Source organism: Macaca thibetana, chromosome 9 (assembly GCF_024542745.1).
Source record: "Macaca thibetana thibetana isolate TM-01 chromosome 9, ASM2454274v1, whole genome shotgun sequence".
NCBI lineage: Eukaryota > Metazoa > Chordata > Mammalia > Primates > Cercopithecidae > Macaca > Macaca thibetana.
In genome coordinates, this window is record NC_065586.1 from 70520957 (window position 1) to 70546290 (window position 25334).

General features: G+C 43.0%; 1 protein-coding gene and 1 non-coding gene across 2 annotated transcripts in view; both read right to left on the reverse strand.

Moving 5' to 3' along the window:
• NRBF2 (nuclear receptor binding factor 2) overlaps window positions 1–25334 on the reverse strand; it is a 1206382-nt gene that overhangs the window by 34252 nt on the left and 1146796 nt on the right. The gene's annotated exons all lie outside the window — the stretch shown is intronic.
• LOC126963549 (U6 spliceosomal RNA) lies at window positions 6935–7042 on the reverse strand. The gene has a single exon (XR_007729163.1). It is a non-coding gene; the product is annotated as a U6 spliceosomal RNA (small nuclear RNA).

Below are 25334 nucleotides of genomic sequence, written 5' to 3' on the forward strand. Positions count from 1 at the left end.
ATGAGCCACCGTGCCTGGCCTGTTTCTCTTTTTATATATGCACAAGAGTGATATAAGATAAAAATATGCGCCTGTAATCCCAGCACTTTGGGAGGCCGAGACGGGCGGATCACGAGGTCAGGAGATCGAGACCATCCTGGCTAACCCGGTGAAACCCCGTCTCTACTAAAAAAAACAAAAAACTAGCCGGGCGAGGTGGCGGGCGCCTGTAGTCCCAGCTACTCGGGAGGCTGAGGCAGGAGAATGGCGCAAACCCGGGAGGCGGAGCTTGCAGTGAGCCGAGATCCGGCCACTGCACTCCAGCCTGGGCGACAGAGCGAGACTCCGTCTCAAAAAAAAAAAAAAAAAAAAAAGCCTAAGTCTGAAGAACCAACCCCTTTCATTATGTATAAAATAAAAATTCTAAGTGGCAAAAACAAGGGCTTAAATTCAGAGAAAAAAACCGGTTTGCCAGCAGAGCCAGCATGTAAGCAATGGCCATCTTTCCTGTACAGAAGGAAGGGCCCACCTTCCTTCTGCGTCATTCCCTGATATGAAAGGATCTGATAAGTCCCTCCCCATTTCCAAATTCATCATGAACAAAAGGGAAGACTGCCTTTAACTTTAAACCGAAACTAACTACAGGATAGTTTAGTTGTTTATTTTTAAGACTGGTGTTGGCTAGCAAGCTCCGTTTTGCTTCAGGCTGATTCAAGTGGTTTTTCTACAATTAAATTATTCTGTTTCCTGAAACTTTAAAATTATCCCTATTTCCCAATACTAATGGTTTAACTTTGTACTATATAATACTTTGCACGTTTCCAAGCACTTACATGTACATTCCCTCTTTCAATTCTAGCGGGCTCAAATTAGGGATTGGTCCAATGTCATAAAATTAATAAATGGCTGAGCTAGGTCTTGAATCTAGCTCTGTCTGGCTATAAGCCCAGTTATTTTTCCACGACAAGCAGCTAAATATCTACTGGAATGATTGGATGTTGGTAATAATAGAAATAGATGGTTAGGGTAACCCACTGCAATTACATATGTTATTTTTGGTTTTTCTAGGTTCACAGTCCCGAGTACTAAGAGGTTCAGGCTAAAAAGAGAGTTGCTATTGTTAGTGACTCTATTCTCCTCCAGGGTATTTTCCAAGAACTATTCACTAACTAGACTGGGCAGGAACTGGCCATGTGAGAAGGGGGAGGGTAGCTGTGAGGTCAGCAGGCTCTAACTCCTCGGACTCTGAGCCAACTTGTCCAGTTGCTTCAGCCTGAGCCAGGATGAACAAAGCCAAGTTAGGCAGGAGTCAGGCATCCTATTCAACCAAGTTCAACAGAGGAGAGTCCAAGGAAAGCAGAATTTCAGGGTAGGTTTTTAATTCAGTAAGCTGACACTTGGGAAATGGCAGTCAAATAAATGCAGAAAGGCAATGATTCAATTGACTTTGTTCTAGGTTAGTGTTTCTCAAATAAGGAAGCTGAAGCGAGTGCTCCAGAATCCTAATGTCCTTGGACCACTCAGCTTCTGGTGCACCAGTAGGGCTGCCTTTTTTCTATCTATAAAACATAACTTCGGCTGGGCACTGTGGCTCACGCCTATAATCCCAGCACTTTGGGAGGCCAAGGTAGGCGGATCACAAGGTCAAGAGATCAAGACCATCCTGGCAAACATGGTGAAACCCTGTCTCTACTAAAAATACAAAAATTAGCTGGGCATGGTGGCACTTGCCTGTAGTCCCAGCTCCTCAGGAGGCTGAGGCAGGAGAGTAGCTTGAACCTGGGAGGCAGAGGTTGCAGTGAGCCAAGATCATGCCACTGCACTCCAGCCTGGCAACAGAGCAAGACTCCATTATATATACATATACATACATATATATATATATATATGTATATATAAACTTACCTGTTGATCTATGCTGGGTTGGACATGAGGGAAATCCCTTTCACCTACATTTTCTTTCCAGGCACTTCAGGACACTGAGACATGCTAATCAAATCGTTTCCACCCACTATATTCACTACCCCCAATTATATAGACCTCAAACTTCCAACTCTACCTCTTCCTCTAACTCTTTGATGGAAAATGCTAGTCAATCTGTACTTTATTTCAAATAGAGTGGTCACATACTGGGAAGGGATCAAGAAAATCATGAGATATTAGAAGATGGTAGAGTATGATGGCCTTAAGTAAATGTCAGTGAGAGGACACTTAGAAATGATTGAAATCACAAGGCATAAATTCAGCAACTGCTCTTAAGTTTTCTTTTCTTTTCTTTTTATTTTTTGAGATGGAGCCTCTCTCTGTCCCTCAGGCGGGAGTGCAATGGCGTGATCTCGGCCCATTGCAACTTCTGCCTCCCGGGTTCAAGCGATTCTCCTGCCTCAGCCTCCTGAGTAGCTGGGATTACAGGCACCTGCCACCATGCCTGGCTAATTTTTGGATTTTTAGAAGAGAAGGAATTTCGGCCAGGCGCGAGGCTCACGCCTGTAATCCCAACACTTTGGGAGGCCAAAGCGGGCGGATCACGGAGTCAGAAGATCCAGACCAGACCATCCTGGCTCATACGGTGAAACCCCGTCTCTACTAAAAAATACAAAAAGAAATTAGCCGGGCTTGGTGGCGGGCACCTGTAGTCCCAGCTACTCGGGAGGCTGAGGCAGGAGAATGGCGGGAACCCGGGAGGCGGAGCTTGCAGTGAGCCGAGATTGCGCCACCGCACTCCAGCCTGGGCGACAGAGCAAGGCTCCGACTCAAAAAAAAAAAAAAAGAAGAGATGGAGTTTCACCATATTGGCCAGGCTGGTCTCAAACTCCTGACCTCAAGTGATCTGCCTGCCTCGGCCTCCCAAAGTGCTGGGATTACAAGTGTGAGGTACGGTGCCCAGCCTCTGCTATTAAATTTTCTAAGAGAAATGTGCTTCCAGCCTCCTTTTAAAAGTATTTTCCACGGTTAGCAAGATTCTTGAATCCACCGTTGATCTATTTTGTTTCTCCTTTGTTCCGTGCTGCCTGCTGCCGTCCCTCCTAAACGATATTAGCACAGAAGATATCTGTTTGACATACTGGGAAGCCATATGAGGGCTTCAGGAAAGGGAAGGGTCAAGCCAAACAGCACAGGAAAAATAAGAATTTTACCATGAATTGATTTTTCTACCTTTCATTTTCACTGTATTCTGTATTTCTGAGGTGGTCTTTTAAAATATTTTCTCCACTCTTCTGTGGAAGGAAGGAAGGAAGAGAAAGAAAGAAAGAAAAAGAAAATATGACAAATACCTTTTACCTCTACCCTGACATGTTTTCATCATGCGCTGCTGATATTCAGTCCAGAAGCAAGTACGGGAAGAATGATGCAACCTCAGATGTTAGGACATCAGGACTGTGGCCAAAGAATTTTCACAACATACATGGAGCCTGGCCAGGCTTCAGCTTTGGCTAGACACAGGTTATTCTACACGGAGCTCTCCCTTGCCAGTTCTAAAATCTGCAGGGCTCTGACTTTCCCAGCATGATTGCCATATATATCACACTCTCTCTCTTTTTTTTTTTTTTTTTTTTTTTTTTTTAATCCAGTTCAGTGTTTTGGGGAAGGGAGCAAAGTAATTAGAGAAATCACCAATTGGAAAAGTTTTGGTCACAATATTGAAATAATTTGCAGAATCCTCGAGACTTCTTCCATCATCGTGGAGCAAATATTCTTGGTTGGCTTTAACAGGATGTTTACCTTGTAAATGTATAAATGATTAATCCTTTTTTTTTTTTTTTTTTTTTTTGAGACAGAATCTCGCTCTGTCACCCATGCTGGAGTGCAGTGGCATGATCTCGGCCCATTGCAACCTCTGCCTCCCGGGTTCAAGCAATTCTCCTGCCTCAGCCTCCCTAGTAGCTGGGATTACAGGTGCACACCACCATGCCTGGCTAATTTTTGGATTTTTAGTAGAGAAGGGGTTTCACCATGTTGGCCAGGCTGGTCTCAAACTCCTGGCTTCAAGTGATCTGCCTGCCTTGGCCTCCCAAAGTGCTGGGATTACAGGTGTGAGCCACTGCACCTGGCCTAATAGGATAGGTGCATTCTCATTAATGACTTACATTCTTCCCCTTTTCTTATGAACCTTACCACACAGATTTGAATAAATTATAATCCTTGGTTCATGACCAATTGTCAGTGGTTCATGCATGGTACCTTTTGTTTGTAGTTAATTGGATTTACAATGTAATGAATATCCACCACTATTCCAAAACAAAGCTGATGTGAACATTCCTGTACATGTTTTCTTGAGTTCATGTGCATGCATTTTGCTAAGCACTTATATAGGCTAGAATTGCCGCATCAAGGGTTATGCATATGTTTGGCTTTAGCAGAGATTGCCAAACAGTTTTTCAAAATGCACTACCACCAGCAGTGAATAAAAATGCCACTTGCTTTAAATGGTTGTCAATACTTTGTATTCTTTGTCTTTTAAATTTTAACCATTTTACTGGGTATGAAGATTGTCTTACTCTTTAACCCCTTAAAAGCTGACTTCTGTTCCCATTACTTTATACAGTTAAAGGAGGTGCTTCTGAAGATATCTCTATTAAGCTCTTGATCACCAAGTTTGATGACTTTTCTTCAATTCTTGTCCTTCATCTCTCAGTAATATTTAACACCACTTTCTTCTTGAAACTCTATTTTTTGACTTCTATCATACGGCATTATTCTAGAAGGTATGCATTTATCATTTATCCACAATTCCAAAATCCAATATACCCTGAAAACTAATTTTTTTTTTTTTGAGATGGAACCTTGCTCTCAAGGTTTATTTTATTTTTTTATTATTATTTTTTTGAGATGGAACAAAGCTGGAGTGCAGTGGCGCAATCTGGGTTCACTACAATCTTTGCTTCCCAGGTTCAAGCAATTCTCGTGCTTAGCCACCCGAGTAGCTGGGACTAGAGGTGCTTTGCCACCATGTCCAGCTAACTTTTGTATTTTCAGACGGGGTTTCACCATATTGGCCAGGCTGGTCTCAAACTCCTGACCTCAAGTGATCACTCCCTTGGCCTCCCAAAGTGCTGGGATTACAGGTGTGAGCCATTGCATTTGAATTTTTTTTCTTTTTTCTTTTTTTTTTTTGAGACAGGGTCTTGCTCTGTTCCAGGCTGGCGTGCAGTGGCACAATCATGGCTCACTGCAGCCTCTACCTCCCAGGCTCAAGTGATCCCCCCGACCTCAGTCTCCCGAGTAGCTGGTACTATAGGCATGCACCACCATTCCCAGCTAATTTTTAAATTTTTTGTAAAGATGGGGTCTCACTATGTTGCTCAGGCTGGTGAAATTTTTATATACTCATTTAATGGCACACTCATCCTGAACTGTCACAAGACTATTTTTGGTCCTTCTTTAACCCACTTATGAATATTCACAGGATTCATCAGAGCTTTATCAATGTGTTTGACTGTGAGATACTTTCCCAGTCCCTGTTCTATAATATAGAGTATAGGCACTATATTGTCTTCTCAAATCAGTAAATTCCAAATTCTCAAATATTTCTAACTGACTCGGAGTTTTGGGCAAAATCTTGTGGACTGTAGTTGAAAAAGCATAGCCCTCAGAGTCCGATGAAACTGGGCATGGAGCCTACTTCGCTTAATGTCTCGAAACGACAGTTGTTGTTGCTTTTTATTTATTTCTTTTTCTTTTACTTTTTTTTTTTTTTAATTGAGATGGGTTTCACTCTTGTCACCCAGGCTGGAGTGCAATGGCACACTTTCGGCTCACTGCAACCTCCGCCTCCTGGGTTCATGCGATTCTCCTGCCTCAGCTTCCTGAGTAGCTGAGATTACAGGTGCCCACCACCAAGCCCAGCTAATTTTTTGTATTTGTAGTAGAGATGGGCTTTCACCATGTTGGCCAGGCTGGTCTTAAACTCCTGACCTCAGGTGATCCACCCCCCTCAGCCTCCCAAAGTGCTGAGATTACAGGTGTGAGCCATTGTGCCTGGCCTGTTGTTTTTTATTTCTAAAAGAGGGATGAAAACAGCTAGCTGATAAGGCTGTGAATATCTTCACTTGCATGACTCACATATCTACAACTCAATGTACTGTATTGAACACTGAGTTTACCATCCGGCCCTCCCCCTGACCATCTGCTTTTTTGTTTCCTATCTCAGGGCATGTCACTAACTGCCCAACCACTGGCTCAACTCAGAAACCTAAGCATCATCCTTAGTTTATTTCTTATTTTCCAGTCCTCTAGCAAGTCCTACCAATTCTAGGTTCTGAAGATTTCTCAATTCTGTATACTTCTCTCTATTCCCATCCTACCTATTTTATTATAAAAACCTAACTTGTTATTCTATTTCCAGTGTTACTTTTTTTCACTTCACTCTCCACACTAAAGCCAAAGTGATCAATGTAGACATGGTTCTATCAGTCTCTTGCTTACAGAGTTCCGCTGGCTTCCTATTGCCCTGAGTCAAAGCCCTAATTCTATCATGACTTCCAAGGCCTTCCAAGGTTCTCTGTTGACTTCTCTGGAATTATCTAGAAAATACTTTTGGTTTTGGACAGGTGCGGGGGCTCATGCCTGTAATCCCAGCAGTTTGGGAGGCCGAGGCAGGCAGATCACCTGAGGTCAGGAGTTCAGGACCAGTCTGGCCAACATGGCGAAACCCTGTCTCTACTAAAAATACAAAAATTAGCCAGGTGTGATGGTGGGCGCCTGTAATCCCAGTTACTGGGGAAGCTGAGGTGGGGGAATCACTTGAACCCGGGAGGTGGAGGTTGCAGTGAGCTGAGATTGTGCCACTGCACTCCAGCCTGGGTGACAGAGTGAGACTCCATCTCAGAAAAATAAATAAATAAATAAAAAATACTTTTGGTTTTCTGATGTGTCATACTTTCTTGTTCTCTGGCTTTTGACCAGCCTTTACTTGCAGTCTGAAGCACTCTTTTCTCCACTCTTTATTTTTATCTTTAAATGTAATTGTTTCACAAATTTGCATGTCATCCTTGCACAGGGGCCATGCTAATTTGCTCTGTATCATTCCAATTTTTAGTATATATGCTGCTGAAGTGAGCACCTTTTCCCCACTCTTTTTTAATTTTAATTTTTTTTTTTTGGAGATAGAGCCTAGCTCTGTCACCCAGGTGGGAGTGCAGTGGCGCGATTTCAGCTCACTGTAACCTCCACCTCCGGGGTTCAAACGATTCTCCTGCCTCAGCTTCCTGAGTAACTGGGATTACAGGCGCCTGCCACCACGCCCAGCTAATTTTTGTATTTTTTTTTTTTTTTTTTTTTTTTTGAGACGGAGTCTCGCTGTGTCTCCCAGGCTGGAGTGCAGTGGTGTGATCTCGGCTCACTGCAAGCTCCGCCTCCCGGGTTCACGCCATTCTGCCGCCTCAGCCTCCCAAGTAGCTGAGACTACAGGCGCCCGCCACCACGCCCGGCTAGTTTTTTTTTTTTGTATTTTTAGTAGAGACGGGGTTTCACCATGTTAGCCAGGATAGTCTCGATCTCCTGACCTCGTGATCCACCCGCCTCGGCCTCCCAAAGTGCTGGGATTACAGGCTTGAGCCACCGCGCCCGGCCTAATTTTTGTATTTTTAGTGGAGACGGGGTTTCACTGTGTTGGCCAGGCTGGTCTCAAACTCCTGACCTCGTGATCTGCCTTCCTCAGTCTCCTAAAGTGCTGGGATTACAAGTGTGAGCCACTGTGCCTGGTCCTTTAATTTTAATTTTAATTTAGAAACAGGGGTCTTACTATGTTGACCAAGCTGGTCTTGGACTCCTGGCCTCAAGCAATCCTCTCATCTCAGCCTCCCAAAGTACTGGGATTATAGGCATAAGCCACCACACCCACCATTCCCCACTCTTTACCTGGCTAATTCCATGCAAATTCAAACCTTACCTTGGATGAGATTTCTTTCTGGAAACCTAACCTGTTAATGGATTGAATTATGGTCGCCCAAAATTCACAGGTTTAAGTCCTAACTACTAATATGACTATATTTGGAGATGGGGTTTTTAAAGAGATACTTAAGTTTAAGTGAGGTCATAAGGGTGGGGTCCTAATCTGATAGAGGTGATGTAATTGTAAGAAGAGGTAGAGAGGCTAGGCAAGGTGGCTCAATCCTGTAATCCCAGCACTCCCGCTTCAGTGGATCACCTGAGGTCAGGAGTTCAAGACCAGCCTGACCAACATGGAAACCCCGTCTCTACTAAAAATACAAAAATTAGCCAGGCCTGGTGGCAGGTGCCTCTAATCCTAGCTACTCAGGAGGCTGAGGCAGGAGAATTGCTTGAACTCAGGAGGCAGCGGTTGTAGAGTGGTGTGATCTCACACCACTGCACTCCAGCCTGGGAGACATAGTAAGATCCTGTCTCAACAACAATAACAAACAAACAAAAAAAACTGGTGGAGACACCAGGGGTATGTCTGCACAGATGTAATCACCCTATAAGTTCTTCTTGCCCATAGCAAAGACAAAACTAGTTCACTGAGAACATGCTATTGCAGTGAAGAAAGAGTTTAATCAACATCAGGCTGGCCATGCAGGACATACAGTATTACTCAAATCAGTCTCCCCAAAGGCTCAGAGGTTAGGGTTTTTATGGACAGTTTGGTGGGGGGTAGGGGGTTCTAGGGAAAGGGTGCTGCTGATTGGTTGGGGATGAAATCACAGGTGTGTGGAAAATAGTCTTTATATGCTGAGTCTGCCAGTGGGACCACAGGACCAGTTGAGTCATTAGTCATGAGTCCAGGTGGGGTCAGTATGGAAAACATCTCGGAAAACCAGTCTTAGGTTCTACAATAGTGATGTTATCTATGGGAGCAATTGGGGAAGTCATAAGTCTTGTGACCTTATACCACATGGTGGTACCTCTGAGCAGTAAGGGATTATAGGAACTACACCTACATTTTAGCAAAATTCATGTCATTCCCTTAATCCTAATCTTGTGGCCTTTCCTTAGTCTTACAAAAGCAGTTTCAGCCCCTGAACAGGGATTGGATTCATTTTAGGGACTATTGTCATCCTTGCTTCAAAGTTAAACTAAATTGCTCCCAAAGAGAGCTTGGTCTGTGCCCAGGAATGACCAGGGATAGCTTGGAGGTCAGAAGCAAGATGAAGTCAGTGTTGTCAGATTTCTCTTACTGTCTTAATTTTGCAAAGGTGGTTTCACAGAGAAGGCCATGTGAGGAGACAGTGAGAAAGCAGTTGTCTGCAAGGCAAAAAGAAAGACCTCAGGAGAAACCAGCCTTGCCAGCACCTGGTCTCCAACTTTCAACCTTTAGAACTGTGAGAAAATAAAGTTTTGTTCTTTAAGCCACCTAGTCTGTGTTATTTTGTTATGGTTGCCTTCGCACACTAACACACAATCTTTTGAGGCGGAGTTTTGCTCTCGTCACCCAGGCTGGAGTGCAGTGGTGTGATCTCGGCTCACTGTAACCTCCACCTCCTGGGTTCAAGTGATTATCCTGCCTCAGTCTCCAGAGTACCTGGGATTACAGGTGAGCGCCACCATGCCCAGCTAATTTTTGTATTTTTAGTAGAGATGGGGTTTCGCCATGTTGGCCAAGCTGGTCTCAAACTTCTGACCTAAGGCGATCCGCCTGCCACAGCCTTCCAGAGTGCTGGGATTACAGGTGTGAGCCACTGCGCCCAGCCCCTAACACATAATCTTTCCTGTCTTCTCATAGTGTGCCTTAGAACTTTTACCACATGATATTGTAGTTATCTGTTTTGTTCTTTATGTCCTCCTTTTAGACTGAAAGCCATCCAAGAGCAGGGATTTGTCTAGCTTCTTCACCACCATAACCCTAGCACTTGCAAAGTAGCTAGCACATTGTAAAGAAAAAAAACAAACTGTTTTTCTCTCTACACATCCGACACAAAACACTTATGTGAAGAGATGTGTGGGTTTTCCGCCACACACCAAGCAATTCTCCAGCAGATGCCAACTGGGTGTCCTGTAATTCAATTCCATTCTGACACTGTCTACCTGGAGATTGGGTCAGATCCCACAGGTTAAGGGTTCAGTCCCAAAAGGCTGTCCTGCTTCAGGCACTAGTCCTAAGTCCCAGGTTTTGTCTTGTGTTTCTGGTTGGCTGATTACAAATTGGGTTCCCACAACCCTCCTTCCCCAGGATTTGGTTTAATAGTTTATATCATAAAGAATATAGGTCTGGGTACAGTGGCTCATGCTTGTAATCCCAGACTTTGAGAGATCAAGGCAGGTGGATCTCTTGAGGCCAGGAATTTGAGATCAGCCCGGCCAACATGGTAAAACCCTGTCTCTACTAAAAATACAAAAATTAGTTGGGTATGATGGCACGCATATGTAATCCCAGCTACTCAGGAGGCTGAGGCAGGAGAATCACTTGAACTTGGGAGGCAGAGATTGCAGTGAACCAAGATAACACCACTGCACTCCAGCGTGGGCAACAGAGTGAGACTCTGTCTCAAAAAAAAAAAAAAAAAAAAAAAGAAAAAGAAAAAAAGAAAAAATAGATAAAGGATACAGATGAACAGCAAGATGAAAAGATGCATAGGGTATGATATGGGGAGGGATAGAGACACCCTCCTTGTCTAACCACACAAGGGGTTTGTTCACCTTGCACGCTGCCTAGACAGAGCCTATTCATCAAGACAGGGGAATTGCAATAGACAAAGAATAATTCACGCAGAGCTGGCTGTGCAGAATACCAGAGTTTTATTATTACTCAAATCAGTCTCTCTGAGCATTCGGGGATCAGAGTTTTAAAAGACAAGTTGGTGGGTGAGGGGAAGCCAGTGAGCCAAGAGTGCTGATTGGTCAGGGAAGAAATCATACGGAGTCCAAGCTGTCTTCTTGCACTGAGTCAGTTCCCGGGTGGGGGCCACAAGATCAGATGAGCCAGTTCGTCCATCTGGGTGGTGCCAGCTGATCCATTAAGTGCGGGGTCTGCAAAATATCTCAAGCACTGATCTTAGGAGCAGTTTAGGGAGGGTCAGAATCTTGCAGCCTCCAGCTGCATGACTCCTAAACCATAATTTCTAATCTTGTGGCTAATATTAGTCCTGCAAAGAGGCAGTCTAGTCCCTAGGCAAAAAGGTGGTCTGTTTTGGGAAAGTGCTGTTATTGTCTTTGTTTTAAACTATAAACTGAGTTTCTCCCAAAGTTAGTTTAACCTATGCCCAGGAATGAAAAAGGACCTCTTGGAGGGTAGAAGCAAGTTTGAGTCGATTACATTAGATCTCTTTTACTGCCTCAGTCATAGTTTTGCAAAGGCAGTTTCACTATTACTCAGGAAATTCCAAGAGTTTTAGGAACTCTGTCATAGGAACCTGGGACAAAGACCAAATGTATTTCTTATTCCACATACATTAAGGGCACTCAATTAATATTTTTGAAAATAATAAATAAATTAGTGAAGTAGCACATGTAAATGTCCTACTATAGTTCTCAGAACATATCAACAGTAAGTGTAACCAGGCTCGATGGCTCACGCCTGTAATCCTAATCCCAGAATTTTGGGAGGCTGAGGCAGGTGGATCACTGAGATCAGGAGTTCAATACAGGACTGGCCAACATGGTGAAACCCCGTCTCTACTAAAAATACAAAAATTATCCAGCCATGGTGGTGGGCACCTGTAATCCCAGCTACTTGGGAGGCTGAGGCAGGAGCATCGCTTGAATCCGGGAGCTGGAGGCTGCAGTGAGCTGAGATCGTGCCATTGCACTCCAGCCTGGGCAACAAGAGCAAAACTCTGTCTCAAAAAACAAAAAAATAAAACAGTAAGTGTGAGATCACTTTTTTTGTTTTTGAGACAGGATCTCACTCCGTTGCCCAGGCTGTAGTGCAGTGGCATGACCACATGCCCAGATGGTTTTTAAGTTTTTTGTAGGGATGAGGTCTTTCTCCTGTTTCTAATTGCTTTTGCCTGTCACCAGCTCCCTCTCTGACCCAGTAAATGTAGTTGCAGCTTGATATCCCTGTGTTGCCCAGGCTGGAGTGCAGTGGCACAATCTTAGCTCACTGCAACCTCTGCCTCCCGGGTTCAAGCGATTCTCCTGCCTCAGCTTCCAGAGTAACTGGAAATATAGGGGCCCGACACCATGCCTGGCTAATTTTTATATTTTTAGTAGAGATGGGGTTTCACCGTATTGTCCAGACTGGTCTTGAACTCCAGACCTCAAGTGATCCTCCTACCTCGTCCTCCCAAAGTTCTAAGATTACAGGGATAAGCCACCTCGCCTGGTCCCCAACTCCATCTTCCTTCTAACTTGCAAGCTGTCTCTGTTCATTCTTGGGTGTAGGGTGAACTAACTTTAGGAGGAACTTAGTTTATAGTTTATTCTTCTTCTTCTTATTATTATTATTGGAGACAGAATTTTGCTCTTGTTGCCCAGGCTGGAATGCAACGGCGTGATCTCAGCTCACTGCAACCTCTGCCTTGTGGGTTCAAGGGATTCTCCTGCCTCAGCCTCCCAAGTAACTGGGATTACAGGCATGCACCACCACACCTGGCAATTTTTTATTTTTAGTAGAGACGGGGTTTCACCATGTTGGCCAGACTGGTCTCGAAATCCTGACCTCAGGTGATCCACCCGCCTCTGTCTCCCAAAGTGCTGGGATTACAGGTGTGAGCCACCACGCCCGGCCAATGATTTATAGTTTAAAACAAAGGCCCTTTCCCAAAACAAACCCTTTTCTTGCCTGGGGACTAGATGGCCTTTGGAGGACTAACAAATTAGCCAAAAGATTAAAAATTATGGTTTAGGAGTCATGCAGCTGGAGGCTACAAGATTCTGACCCTCCCAAATTGCTCCTGGGAATAACATCACTATTGTAAAGCCTAAAATCAGTGCTTGAGATATTTTGCAGACCCTGCACTTCATGGGTCAGCTGTTACCACCCAGATTGATAAACTGGCTCATCTGATCTTGTGATCCCCGCACCAGGAACTGACTCAGCGGCAAGAAGACAGCTTCGACTCCCTATGACCTCATCTCCAACCCAACCAATCAGCAGTCCCGGCTCACTGGCTTCCCCCAACTCACCAAAAGTTGTACTTAAAACCTCTGATCCCCAATGCTGGGGGAGACTGATTTGAATAATAATGAAACTCCGGTCTCCCGCAAAGCCAGCTCTGCCTGAATTACTCTTTCTCTATTGCAATTCCCCTGAAAAATTGGCTCTGTCTAGGCAGCAGCCAAGGTGAACCCATTGGGCAGTTACAAGCCACTGCGCCTGGCTAAAAATTATGTTTTGAATAGGTAATACATTTGCATGCTTCAAAAATTCCAAAGGCCAATTTCCTTCGCTGGAGGCATCTTTTGTGGACTTTGAGAGATATACATACCAATCCGTACAGCAAGAAAAGTATAGTGTACACTATTCCCTACCTTTCACTAAACAATGTATCCTGGAAATCTTTCTATATCAGTACAGAAAGACCATAGTCAAACAGAAGTTTTTGCATGTTGTCATTGTCTTATCTTCCTAATCTCCCATTCTTTCCTTAATCCATTCTAATATGGCTTCTGTATCTTCTAATGGAATCACTATTTTCTTTTTTTTTGAGATGGAGTCTTGTTCTGTTGCCAGGCTGGAGTGTAGTGGTGCTATCTCGGCTCACTACAACCTCTGCCTCCCAGATTCAAGTGATTCTTCTGCCTCACCCTCCTGACTAGCTGGGACAATAGGCGTGCACCACCACGCCCAGCTAATTTTTGTAGTTTAGTAGAGACAGGTTTCACCAGGTTGGCCAGGATGGTCTCGATCTCTTAACCTTGTGATCCACTCACCTTGGCCTCCCAAAGTACTGGGATTATAGGCATGAGCCACTGCTCCCAGCTTAGAATCACTATTTTCAAGATCATTAAAGACCTTCCATTGCCAAATCCAGTAGTTGTGTGCCAGTCCTTATCCTATTATACTTCTTGACAGCATTTGATACAGCAAACCCTATCTTCCTCTTAAAACACTTTATTGCCTTGTGGAGAATAATTTTCTGTGAAGAGAATGAAGCACAGGACACAGGGCTTTTCACTGGCACCTGCTCCTTCCAACGACCTACAAGGAATTCTAGACATGAGTTCACAAGGTCATGTAATTCTGTATAATTTGCAAACTATTTTTACCGCAGTCAATCAAGACCACTGTCTCTTTTCACTCTGACCTCCTCTTGATCACATTTCTTTCTGCATTTTGGGATCCAGCTCAGGAGAGTTGAGTTACAAACGTTTAGTTTGGATTTGGTCGTACCAGTGTGGTCATACCAGTATAGAAGGAGTTTCAGGAATATTCCTTCTATCTCTGCACCATCTCACTCAGGGTTGTGACATGAAAGTGCAAGGCTTGAGGTCATATGACAACATCAACATGTCTATGGCATTCCGCTCTGTGAGTACATAAAATTGGGGGCCTGGCACGGTGGCTCATGACTGTAATCCTAGCACTTTGGGAGGCTGAGACGGATGGATCACTTGAGCCCAGGAGTTCGAGACCAGTCTGGCCAACATCGCGAAATGCTGTCTCTACAAAAGATACAAGCCGGGCGCGGTGGCTCACGCCTGTAATCCCAACACTTTGGGAGGCCGAGGTGGGCGGATCACAAGGTCAGGAGATCGAGACCATCCTGGCTAACACTGTGAAACCCCGTCTCTACTAAAAATGCAAAAAATTAGCCGGGCGAGGCGGCGGGCGCCTGTAGTCCCAGCTACTCGGGAGGCTGAGGCAGGAGAATGGCGTGAACCCGGGAGGCGGAGCTTGCAGTGAGCCGAGATCGCGCCACTGCACTCCAGCCTGGGCGACTAAGCGAGACTCTGTCTCAAAAAAAAAAAAAAAAAAAAAAAAGATACAAAAAATTAGGTGTTCATAGTGGGCACGACTGTAGTCCCAGTTACTCAGGAGGCTGAGGCATGAGAATTGCTTAAACCCAGGGGGCAGAGATTGCAGTAAGCTGAGTCATGCCACCGAACTCCAGCCTGGGTGACAGAGTAAGACTCTGTCTCAAAGCAAAAAAAAAAATTGGGAAAAACAGTGTTTGAAACACGTAGAACCAGAAACTAATCTGTAAAAAATTCTTCTAATTTGAACCATATAAACTTGTAAACAGAGGAATTAGATTATCATTGACAGCGTATCAAATTAGAAATCCTACTTCTGTTAGGAATATACTTGATCATGCAGCGTGTATATCTAAAAATGCGCTGTTTTTAAAAATGGGTATCAGACAAAATTTGTCAGAATTCCTGTTTCTAGGGCAGAAACCTGAAGAGTACTACAATGAGTACACACGTGTATGAAGTAATGGGTTTTATTTATTTATTTATTTATTTATTGTTATTTATTTATTTGTTTGTTTGAGATGGAGTCACCAAGGCTGGAGTGCAGAGGTACAATCTCAGCTCACTGAAATGTCTGCCTTTTCGGGTTCAAGTGATTCTCCTGTCTCAGCCTCCCGAGTAGCTGGAATTACAGGTGAGTGTCACCAGGCCTGGCTAATTTTTTGTAGAAATGGCATTTTGTTATGTTGGCCAGACTGGTGTCAAACTCCTGGGCTCAAGTGATCCCCCTGCCTTGGCCTCCCATAATGCTGGGATTACAGGCATGAGCCACCACACCCAGCCTGAAGTCATGGGTTTTATACATTCCAACATATGGGGTTGCATTTTTTTAAATTTATTTTTTATTTATTATTACTTTTTTCTTTAATGTTGTAAATAAAGTTTTGATGCACAAAAGAAATAGCACTTGAAAAAAAATTTTTCTTTTAAATTTTCAGCAGGCAAGTTACTTCCATAGAAGGGTGCACCCTTACAGATGGAGCAATGGTGAGCGCACACTTGGAAAAGGGAGGGGAAGGGGCTCCTTATCCCTGACACACGTGGCCCCTGCTGCTGTGTCGTTCCCCTATTGGCTAGTGTTAAGACCACACAGGCTAAACTAATTCTGATTGGCTAATTTAAGGAGAGTGACTAGGGGTGAGGGGTTTGGCGGGAAAAATGGTTATGCAGGGTGGAGAATGAGTCAGGGCGGAGCAGGTAGCAGGTAATCGGAATGAGTCAGGGTGGATAAGGTAATCAGAATGAGTCAGGGTGGAGCAGGTGATTGAAATGGGTCAGGGTGGAGCAGGTAATCAAAAAAGTTGCTTTATGAGGAAGTTAAGTTTAAAAGTAGAAGGTAAAGAATTAGACATACTGACATATTGATTCTTTGAAAAGAAATTTAGAACTCATATCTAACATTAATAAAGATGAATTCTCACTATGTTGCCTAGGTTGGTCTTGAACTCCTGGGCTCAAGCAATCCTCCGGCCTTGGCCTCCCAGTGTTGGGATTGCAGGTATGAGCTGCCGTGCCTGGCTGGATTGCATTTTAGTATATTTGTCACACCTTGTTCTTCAAAATCTCCTGGTTCTAGATGAAATGGCACAAAAACTGGCATCAGAGAGTGAAACGGTCTGAAGAATCCAGACACAGAGCTCCTGCACTTCTTCATCAGTAAGTTGATGTATGCAATATATGAGGAATTTGACTGCACAATTATGTTGTTCTATGCAATGTAGTAGCAATTTGAAACACATTTGAATTACTCTTGTATATGTCTTAGTTTTAGTTTTTTTCGTACTGATGATCATTTCACTATTCAACTGTGATGAGGAGAAGGCATCCTTGTGGAAATCATGAAAGAAGACAGATGGAAACTTTAAAATACTTTAAAGCAGTTGTAATATTATTACAACAGAAACTAAAAGCTCTGTTAGTTGCAATCAAGATTAGAAAAAAAAATTTTTTTTGACAGGGTCTCACTCTATCACCCAGGCTCGGGTGCAGTGGTGAAATCATAGCTCACTGCAGCCTCAAACTCCTGGGCTCAAGTGATCCTCCTGCCTAGTCTTTTGAGTAGCTAGGACTACAGAGCGGTGCTGCCATACATGACTGGGATTAGAAAAATATTCTTGATAGCCAAAAGAGAAAATAAGAATGACTATGATAATCAAGATACCCAAACAGGAGATAGAAAATGGAATAAGGAAGATGAAAGTAATAATAAAGAAAAAACAAATTTTGTATGTCAACAGAACATATGAGAAGGTCAGCAGGCGCTTCAGTTTGGTGAATTCATTGATTTTTTTTTTTTTATGTGTGCTCATCTGAGAAGTCATTGATTTTGATAATTGCCATGATCTTTCATTGTGCGGTCCATTATGATGAGGAATAATTTCATTCAGCACTGAATAATAGAAAAGTTTGCTTTTTCGAATTTTTGATCTATTAATATTTACAGAGGAGCAAACAGAACAGCTCGTGAAAAAACATGTTTCTCAAACAGGTATATATTTAAAATGCTTAAAAATGATCAAACTGGTATGAGAACCTGCTTAGCCTATTCTAAGACTGAAGGTTGCATTTATCATTTTGTTAGTAAACTGTTTTCAATAGGGCAGACATTACAACAGATGGGTTTTGGGGCTAGATAAATATATTAAGAAGTTTCAAAAGTCAAGTACATTCCACAGAGCAATTAGGAGGCCATGTTTACTTAGAATACATGTAAATCAAATAAAAATGCACTAGACTGATTTCTTGAAAAATAAAACAGGAGAAATAATTCTGAATTATTTTGAAATGCTATAAAATGTAGCCGTAGTTATTAAATTTTTAAATAAAAGTTGCTTCAGAGGTCATGGTAAAAAAAAAATAGTGTTCTTCAGACAAAGGTACTTTCATAGGGATCATCGAACTAATTTCTGGATTCTATTCTATTTTTGCACTGTGACTTGGAAAAAAAGTTAATATAAAAGAACAAATGTAACATCTCAAAACTTATAAAAGGTTAACAATATGTACAAAATGAAATAGCTACTGTTACTTTCTTTGAGACAAGGTCTCACTCTGTCACTCAGGCTGGAGTGCAGTGGTGCAATCTCAGCTCACTGCAACCTCCACCTCTCAGGTTCAAGCAATTCTCCTGCCTCAGCCTCCAGAGTAGCTGGAATTACAGGTGCCCTCCACCATGCCCAACTAAGTTTTGTATTTTCAGTAGAGACAGGGTTTCACCATGTTGGCCAGGCTGGTGTTGAACTCCTGACCTCAAGTGATCTGCCTGCCTTGGCCTTCCAAAATGCTGGGATTATAGTTGTGAGCCACCGCACCCTGCCTATTCTACATTATTAATAGAAGCACTCATGAGCCATTTTTAACTTTGGTTAATTAAAATCTATTTATTTGCAAGTTTATTTGACAATTGCAAGCTTCCACTGAACAGCATTCATGATCTGTTGTACTATTACGCAACTGTTAGGAAAGGTGAAGATAAGGAGCTGGAGTCAGCTCGGTGGCTAATGCCTGTAATCCCAGCACTTTGGGAGGCTGCGGCAGGTGGATCATTTGAGGTAAGGAGATCAGCCTGGCCAACATGGTGAAACCTTGTCTTTACTACAAATACAAAAATTAGCCGGGCGTGGTGGCGGGCACCTATAATCCCAGCTACTCAGGAGGCTAAGGCAGGAGAATTGCTAGAATCCAGGAGGCAGAGGTTGCAGTGAGCCAAGATTGCACCATTTCACTTCAGCCTGGGTGACAGAGCAAGACTCCGTCTCAAAAAAAAAAAAAAAAAAAAAAAAAAAAAAAATTATGAGGAATTAACAGCATTTTGGTGGAGAAAAAGCTGCCCTGAGAATGACTAAAGTTGTTGGTGACTTCCACATTTCACAACAGTTATATTTTCCCTCTTGAGTTCTTTATACATGGAATACTTTATTTCATTTTATGTTGCAATACTATCCTGACACTCAACATATGTGGAATATCTTAAATGAACTTGCCAACTTGGATTTTTGTGTAAGAAGTCTAAGTGTAAGGAGATTGTCTGCCATAGATGTTCTAAGCTTTGCAAGATGAATACAATGTTTTAAAGATTCTAAAACATTTTTCAGGCCAGTCGCAGTGGCTCATGCCTGTAATCCCAGCACTTTGGGTGGTGGGTGCATCACAAGGTCAGAAGTTCCAGACCAGCCCAGCCAATATAGTAAAACCCCGCCTCTACTAAAAATACAAAAATTAGCCAGGCATGGTGGTGGGCGCCTGTAATCCCAGCTACTCTGGAGGCTGAGTCAGGAGAATAGCTTGAACCCAGGAGACGGAGGTTGCAGTGAGCCGAGATCACGTCACTGCACTCCAGCCTGTGTGACAGAGTAAGACTCCATCTCAAAAAACCAAAAACCAAAACCAAAACGAAACAAAGAAACCAAAAAACAGTTTTCGAAGACTCAGAAGAGAAAGGCTAACACAACCTGATGCAAATAGTTTATTTAAAATGTTAATGGCTGGGTGCAGTGGCTCACGCCTGTAATCCCAGTGCTTTGGAAGGCTGAGGCAGGCAGATTGCTTGAGGCCAAGGGTTTGAGACCGGCCTGAGCAACATGGTGAAACCTTGTCTCTACAAAAAATATAAAAATTAGCCATGCATAGTAACACATGCCTGTAGTCCCAGCTACTTGGGAGACTGAGATGGGACTTGAGCCCAGGAGGCAGAGGTGGCAGTGAGCAGAGAACTTGCCATAGAACTCCAACCTGAGCAACAGGGTGAGACTCGGTCTCAACAAATAAATAAAATAAAATAAAATAAAATAAAATAAAATAAAACAAAACAAAACAAAATAAAATAAAATAAAATGTTTATGAAACTAGAATGTGCACTTTTAACTGCCATTTGGGAAATGTTTTGCAATATTTTAATAAAATAAGTGAGAAATTACAGACTTCTGATTTGGACTTATATAAAGGATATTTTCTTATATCATTTAAAGTTAACATAAGCTAATATTAATAATACAGAAAAAGTTCAGAATAAAAGATAAATGGGAAACAAAAGTGATAGAAAATTTTTTCTGATATTGAGAAGCAAATCATAAAAAATTTGCAGATTAAACCAAAAGCAGTAGCACATTAAGAGGAAGAAAAATATTTTTTAATAGACGTAATGAATAAACTCATGGATTTTTTTGAAAATCTCACTAATATAAAGAGGCAAATAAACACATTGGAAAACGATTTAAATTTCTTGCTAATTTACAGGAAAAACTGACTTTGATGAAGCTAACATAACATCTAATATGACACAGTACAAGGACATCAATGACAATTGGTTAGTGAGTGTTGTAAATTCAAAAAGCATTTAAGACAGCTACTGCAAAAGATAACTTAAAATGCTCAAATAACTTACAGATTGTAAAATAAACTTGATAGATGTTTTCCAAACTTGACATCATTCCTAAAAATATACATGACACTACAAATGATGACTTGTGAAGCTGAAAGAAACTTGTAAATTATGCATAATAATAATAATAATAATAATTATTATTATTATTATTATTATTTTGAGATGCAGCCTCCTCTGTCGCCTAGGCTGGAATACAGTGGAACGATCTCGGCTCACTGCAACCTCCACCTCCTGGGTTCAAGTGATTCTCCTGCCTCAGCCTCCCAAGTAGCTGGGACTACAGGCATCCGCCACCATGCCCAGCTACTTTTTTGTATTTTTAGTAGAGATGGGATTTCACCGTGTTGGTCAGGATGGTCTCGATCTCCTGACCTCATGATCCACTCTCCTCGGCCTCCCAAAGTGCTGGGATTACAGGTGTGAGCCACTGTGCCCGGCCTCATAATTATTTTCAAAACCAAACAATCAACAATGCTAGAGGAAAGGTTAAATTATCATTCTATTCATACCATAAACAATTACATTGCAAAGATATAGCCATATGAAGCCAAAACATGTAAAAAAACTTATTGTGAGGTGGTGTTTTTTTCTCATTCTAAATAAGTGTTTACTGTGAACCTAATTTTATTTTAATAACTTTGCATCTTTTAAATTGAAGCAGACTCTGGCCAAGCTTGGTGGCTCATGCCTGTAATCCCAGCACTATGGGAGGTCAAGGCAGGAGGATCACTTGAGGCCAGGAGTTCAAGACTAGCCTGGGCAACATAGTGAGACCCTGTCTCAAAATAAATAAATAAATAAATTCCTCTGGTGGATGCTGAGGTTTAGGAAAAAAAGAAAAAGAAAAATTAAAAATAAGAATAAAAGAAAATAAAGCAGATTCCTCCCAAATGGTAAAATCATGAGACACCACACAATGTGGATCTGTCCCCATTGGTTTCCATGATGGCCACTACCCTGGTTTTCCAACTGACTCCTTACCTCTTCCCCTTTTCAATTTCTACTAGGTGTTGTGCCCCTGGGCTCTTTGCTGGGGACCCTCCTCTGCCCCAGACACACTTTCTCCCTAGTCACTCTCTGTGGCTTTAATTTATTACTATTTTTTTTTTATTTTTATTTTTTATTTTTATTTTATTATTTTTTTTTTGAGACGGAGTCTCACGCTGTTGCCCAGGCTGGAGTGCAGTGGCGCGATCTCGGCTCACTGCAAGCTCCGCCTCCTGGGTTCACGCCATTCTCCTGCCTCAGCCTCCTGAGCAGCTAGGACTACAGGCGCCCGCCACCGCGCCCGGCTAATTTTTTGTATTTTTAGTAGAGACGGGGTTTCACTGTGGTCTCGATCTCCTGACCTTGTGATCTGCCCGCCTCGGCCTCCCAAAGTGCTGGGATTACAGGCTTGAGCCACCGCGCCCGGCCTTATTACTATTTTTTTAAGAGAGATGGGGGTCTTGCTATGTTGCCCAGGCTGGTCTTGAACTTCTGAGATCAAGCAATCCTCCTGCCTCGGCCTCCCACAGTGTTGGGATTACAGGCATGAGCCACTGCACCCGGCCAAATGCTGGTTCCTCAGCCTGTGGCTTGAAATACCAGCTACAGTTGACTCTTGAACAACAGGAGGTCAGGAGTAGGGGGTGGGGACTTGGGGTGCCAACTTCACTCAGTTGAAGATCTGCAAATAACTTTTTTTCTTTACAGATGAGGTCTTGCTCTGTCTCTCAGGATGGAGTGCAGTGGTGAAATCATAGCTCACTGCAGCCTCTAACTCCTGGGCTCAAGGAATCCTCCCACCTCAGCCTTCATAGCAGCTGGGATTACAGGCCCAACCCACTGCACCCAACCACATATAACTTTTGACTCTTCCAAAACTTAACTACTAATAGCCCATTGTTAAACAGAAGCCTTACCAATAACATAACATTGATAAACACATATTTTGTATGCTACATATGTTATATAACTGTATTCTTAAACAATAGAGTAAGCTAGAGAAAACAAAATGTTATTAAGACAATCATAAGGCAGAGAAAATATATTTACCATTTATTAAGAGGATCATCATTAAGATCTTCAGCCTCATCGTCTAGGAAGAGGAGGGGCTGGTCTTGCTGTCTCACGGTGGCAGAGTTGGAATAAAATCCATCATAAGTGGACCCATGCAGTTCAAACCTGTGTTGTTCAAGGGTCAACTGTATATGCAGGCTGGCTTTAAATAGCAGGCTTTTAACTCAGACTTTCTTTACCTTTGAACTCCAGGCAGCCTATTTGCCTATTTGAGTACTGCATCTCTAATAGACATCTCAAATGGAATGTGTCCAAAACAGAACTCTTGACACCCACTAAAGCAAATAAATGAACAACTATTTTTTTTTTTTTTTTTTTTTTGAGACGGAGTCTCGCTCTGTCGCCCAGGCTGGAGTGCAGTGGCCGGATCTCAGCTCACTGCAAGCTCCGCCTCCCGGGTTTACGCCATTCTCCTGCCTCAGCCTCCCCAGTAGCTGGGACTACAGGCGCCCGCCACCTCGCCCGGCTAGTTTTTTGTATTTTTTAGTAGAGACGGGGTTTCACCGGGTTAGCCAGGATGGTCTCGATCTCTTGACCTTGTGATCCGCCCGTCTCGGCCTCCCAAAGTTCTGGGATTACAGGCTTGAGCCACCGCGCCCGGCATGAACAACTATTCTAACCAACGTAGGAAATGGTGCCAAAACCACTCAGTTGCTCATGTCAAAACCACCAGTGGTCATCCTTGACTAATTGCTCTTCTACTCCCTTTAATTCTAATTCATTACCAAGTCCCACTGGCTCTTCCTCCACACCTGTTCTTTTAGCCATCCATTTCTCTCCATCCTTGCTGCTGATAACCCTAGGCCAATCCACCTTCATTTTTCCCGAACACCTGCAAACCGCCTCCCAGCTGGTCTCCCTGCCTCTCTTCTCACAGTGCAGTCCATTCTCCACAGTCACAGCAATGAACCAAAGTTAAATAATGACCTTTCCTTGCTTAACAACCCCCCTCAACAACCCTCCTTTCTCATCACACCAATAAAGTTCAAATCTTTACTTTGGCCTGTGAGGCCCTCTGTGGTTTGACCTCGGCTCACCTTTCCAAAGCAATCCTCCATCACACTGCTTACTAAATGCATTCTAGTCCCAGCAGTCTTCCTGCTCCTAGAACCCTTCAGGCTTGTGGTGTCGCTATAGTGACCCTGAACCAGGTGTTTCTTTTACCTGGAATGCTCTTTCCTGGTGGCTCATTCCTTTTGGTCATTCAGTTCTTGGCTCAAAGGGTAGCTCCTTAGGGAGCCCTTCCCTAATCACTTATTAGAGTGGTTCTCTATGGGGGTGGCACCACTCCCTAGCAGGCATTTAGGAAATGTTTGGGGACTTTTTTTTTTTTTTTTTGACACGGAGTTTCACATTTGTTGCTCAGGCTAGGGTGCAATGGCACGATCTTGGCTCACTGCAACCTCCGACTCCTGGGTTGAAGTGATTCTCCTGCCTCAGCCTCCCAAGTAGCTGGGATTACAGGTGCCCGTCACCACACCTGGCTAATTTTTGTATTTTTAGTAGAGACAGGTTCACCACATTGGCCAGGCTGGTCTTGAACTTTTGACCTCAGGTGATCCTCCCGCCTCAGCCTCCCAAAGTGCTGGGATTACAGGCATGAGCCACTGTGTCCAGCCATGTTTAGGGACATTTTTGTTGGTCACAATAATTGGGGGTGCTACTGGCATTTAGTGACAAAATGGAAGGGGAGGTCAGGAATGCTAGATGTCACACAATATACAATAGAATCCTCCCAGTGAAGGACTGCCCTACATACTTTTTTTTGGTAAGAGTGCAGCTACCCTACACTCTCTCTTTTTTTCTCTCTCTCTTTTTAAAAGAGACAGGGTCTCACTGCGTTGCCCAGGCTGGAGTGCCGTGGATATTCACAGGCAGGATCGTAGTGCACTGTAGCCTCAAACTTCTGGGCTCAAGTGATCCTCGCCCCTCAGCCTCCGGACTAGCTGTGACTACAGGTGCATACCACCATACCCGACAGTACTATATGACTTTGACTGTTCCTCTGGACAGCCATGTAGGGAAAAACCTGTACCAAGAACCCACTCCATAGAGCCATAGAAATCTAATGGCTAAGTATTTTTTGCTTAGTTTTAACAGCCACTGAAATTTTTGGAAATGCAATTGTCATGTAAATTGATGAAAGACAATCCTTTGTTTTGTTTGAAGCATTACTTAGAATTGTTCCTTATTTAGGTAAATCACGTCATCAAGGGCAATGCCGCTGGTAATATTTGAGTCCTTCGTAACACTCCTATAATCAGTGGACGTTTGAGGCTATTACATTCACAGTGACTCAGTGTTTGGAAGCAAACATCTGACAATCTCATTATGTCTTCAAGTATAGTCATGCCCAATCATTTACATACTGAAATGCCTCCTTTATTATAAATATGTCCTCTTATTTCTCTTTATTATAGTTATAAATATATATACAGTATTCCTAATATATGCATACGTATATATTTAAATCATGTGCATATGTAGACTGTGTCATCTATGAATTTCATTTTAGAATCATAAACTCTGTTATAAGATATGTTATTAATAAAGGCTACTGGGTCTGATAGAGTTGAAATATACTGAGTAGAGAGTAGAATGGTGGTTACTGGGGATGGGGTGGGGGTGTGTGGGAGTGGCTGGGGAGATGTTGGTGGATACAAAATTTCAGTTAGGTAGAGGAATAAGTTCAAGAGCTCTATTACACAACATGGTGACTAGAATGTATTTATTTATTTTTTATTTTTTTGGAGACAAAGCCTCGCTCTGTACGGCCTAGGCTGGAGTACAGTGGCACAATTATGGCTCACTCAAATACTACCAGTGGCATTGCCCTTGACAACATGTTTTACTTAAATAAAGAACAATTCTACATAATGCTTCAAACAAAACAAAAGATTATATTTCATCAATGTACATGATAATTGCATCTCCTCAACTGCCTGGGCTCAAGTGATCCTTCCACCTCCGCCTCCTGAGTAGTTAGAACTGCAGGCGCTCACCACCATGCCTGGCTAATTTTTAATTTTTTGTTGAGAGGAGTCTTCCTATGTTCCCCAGGCTGGTCTTGAACTCCTGGGGCTCAAGTGTTGTA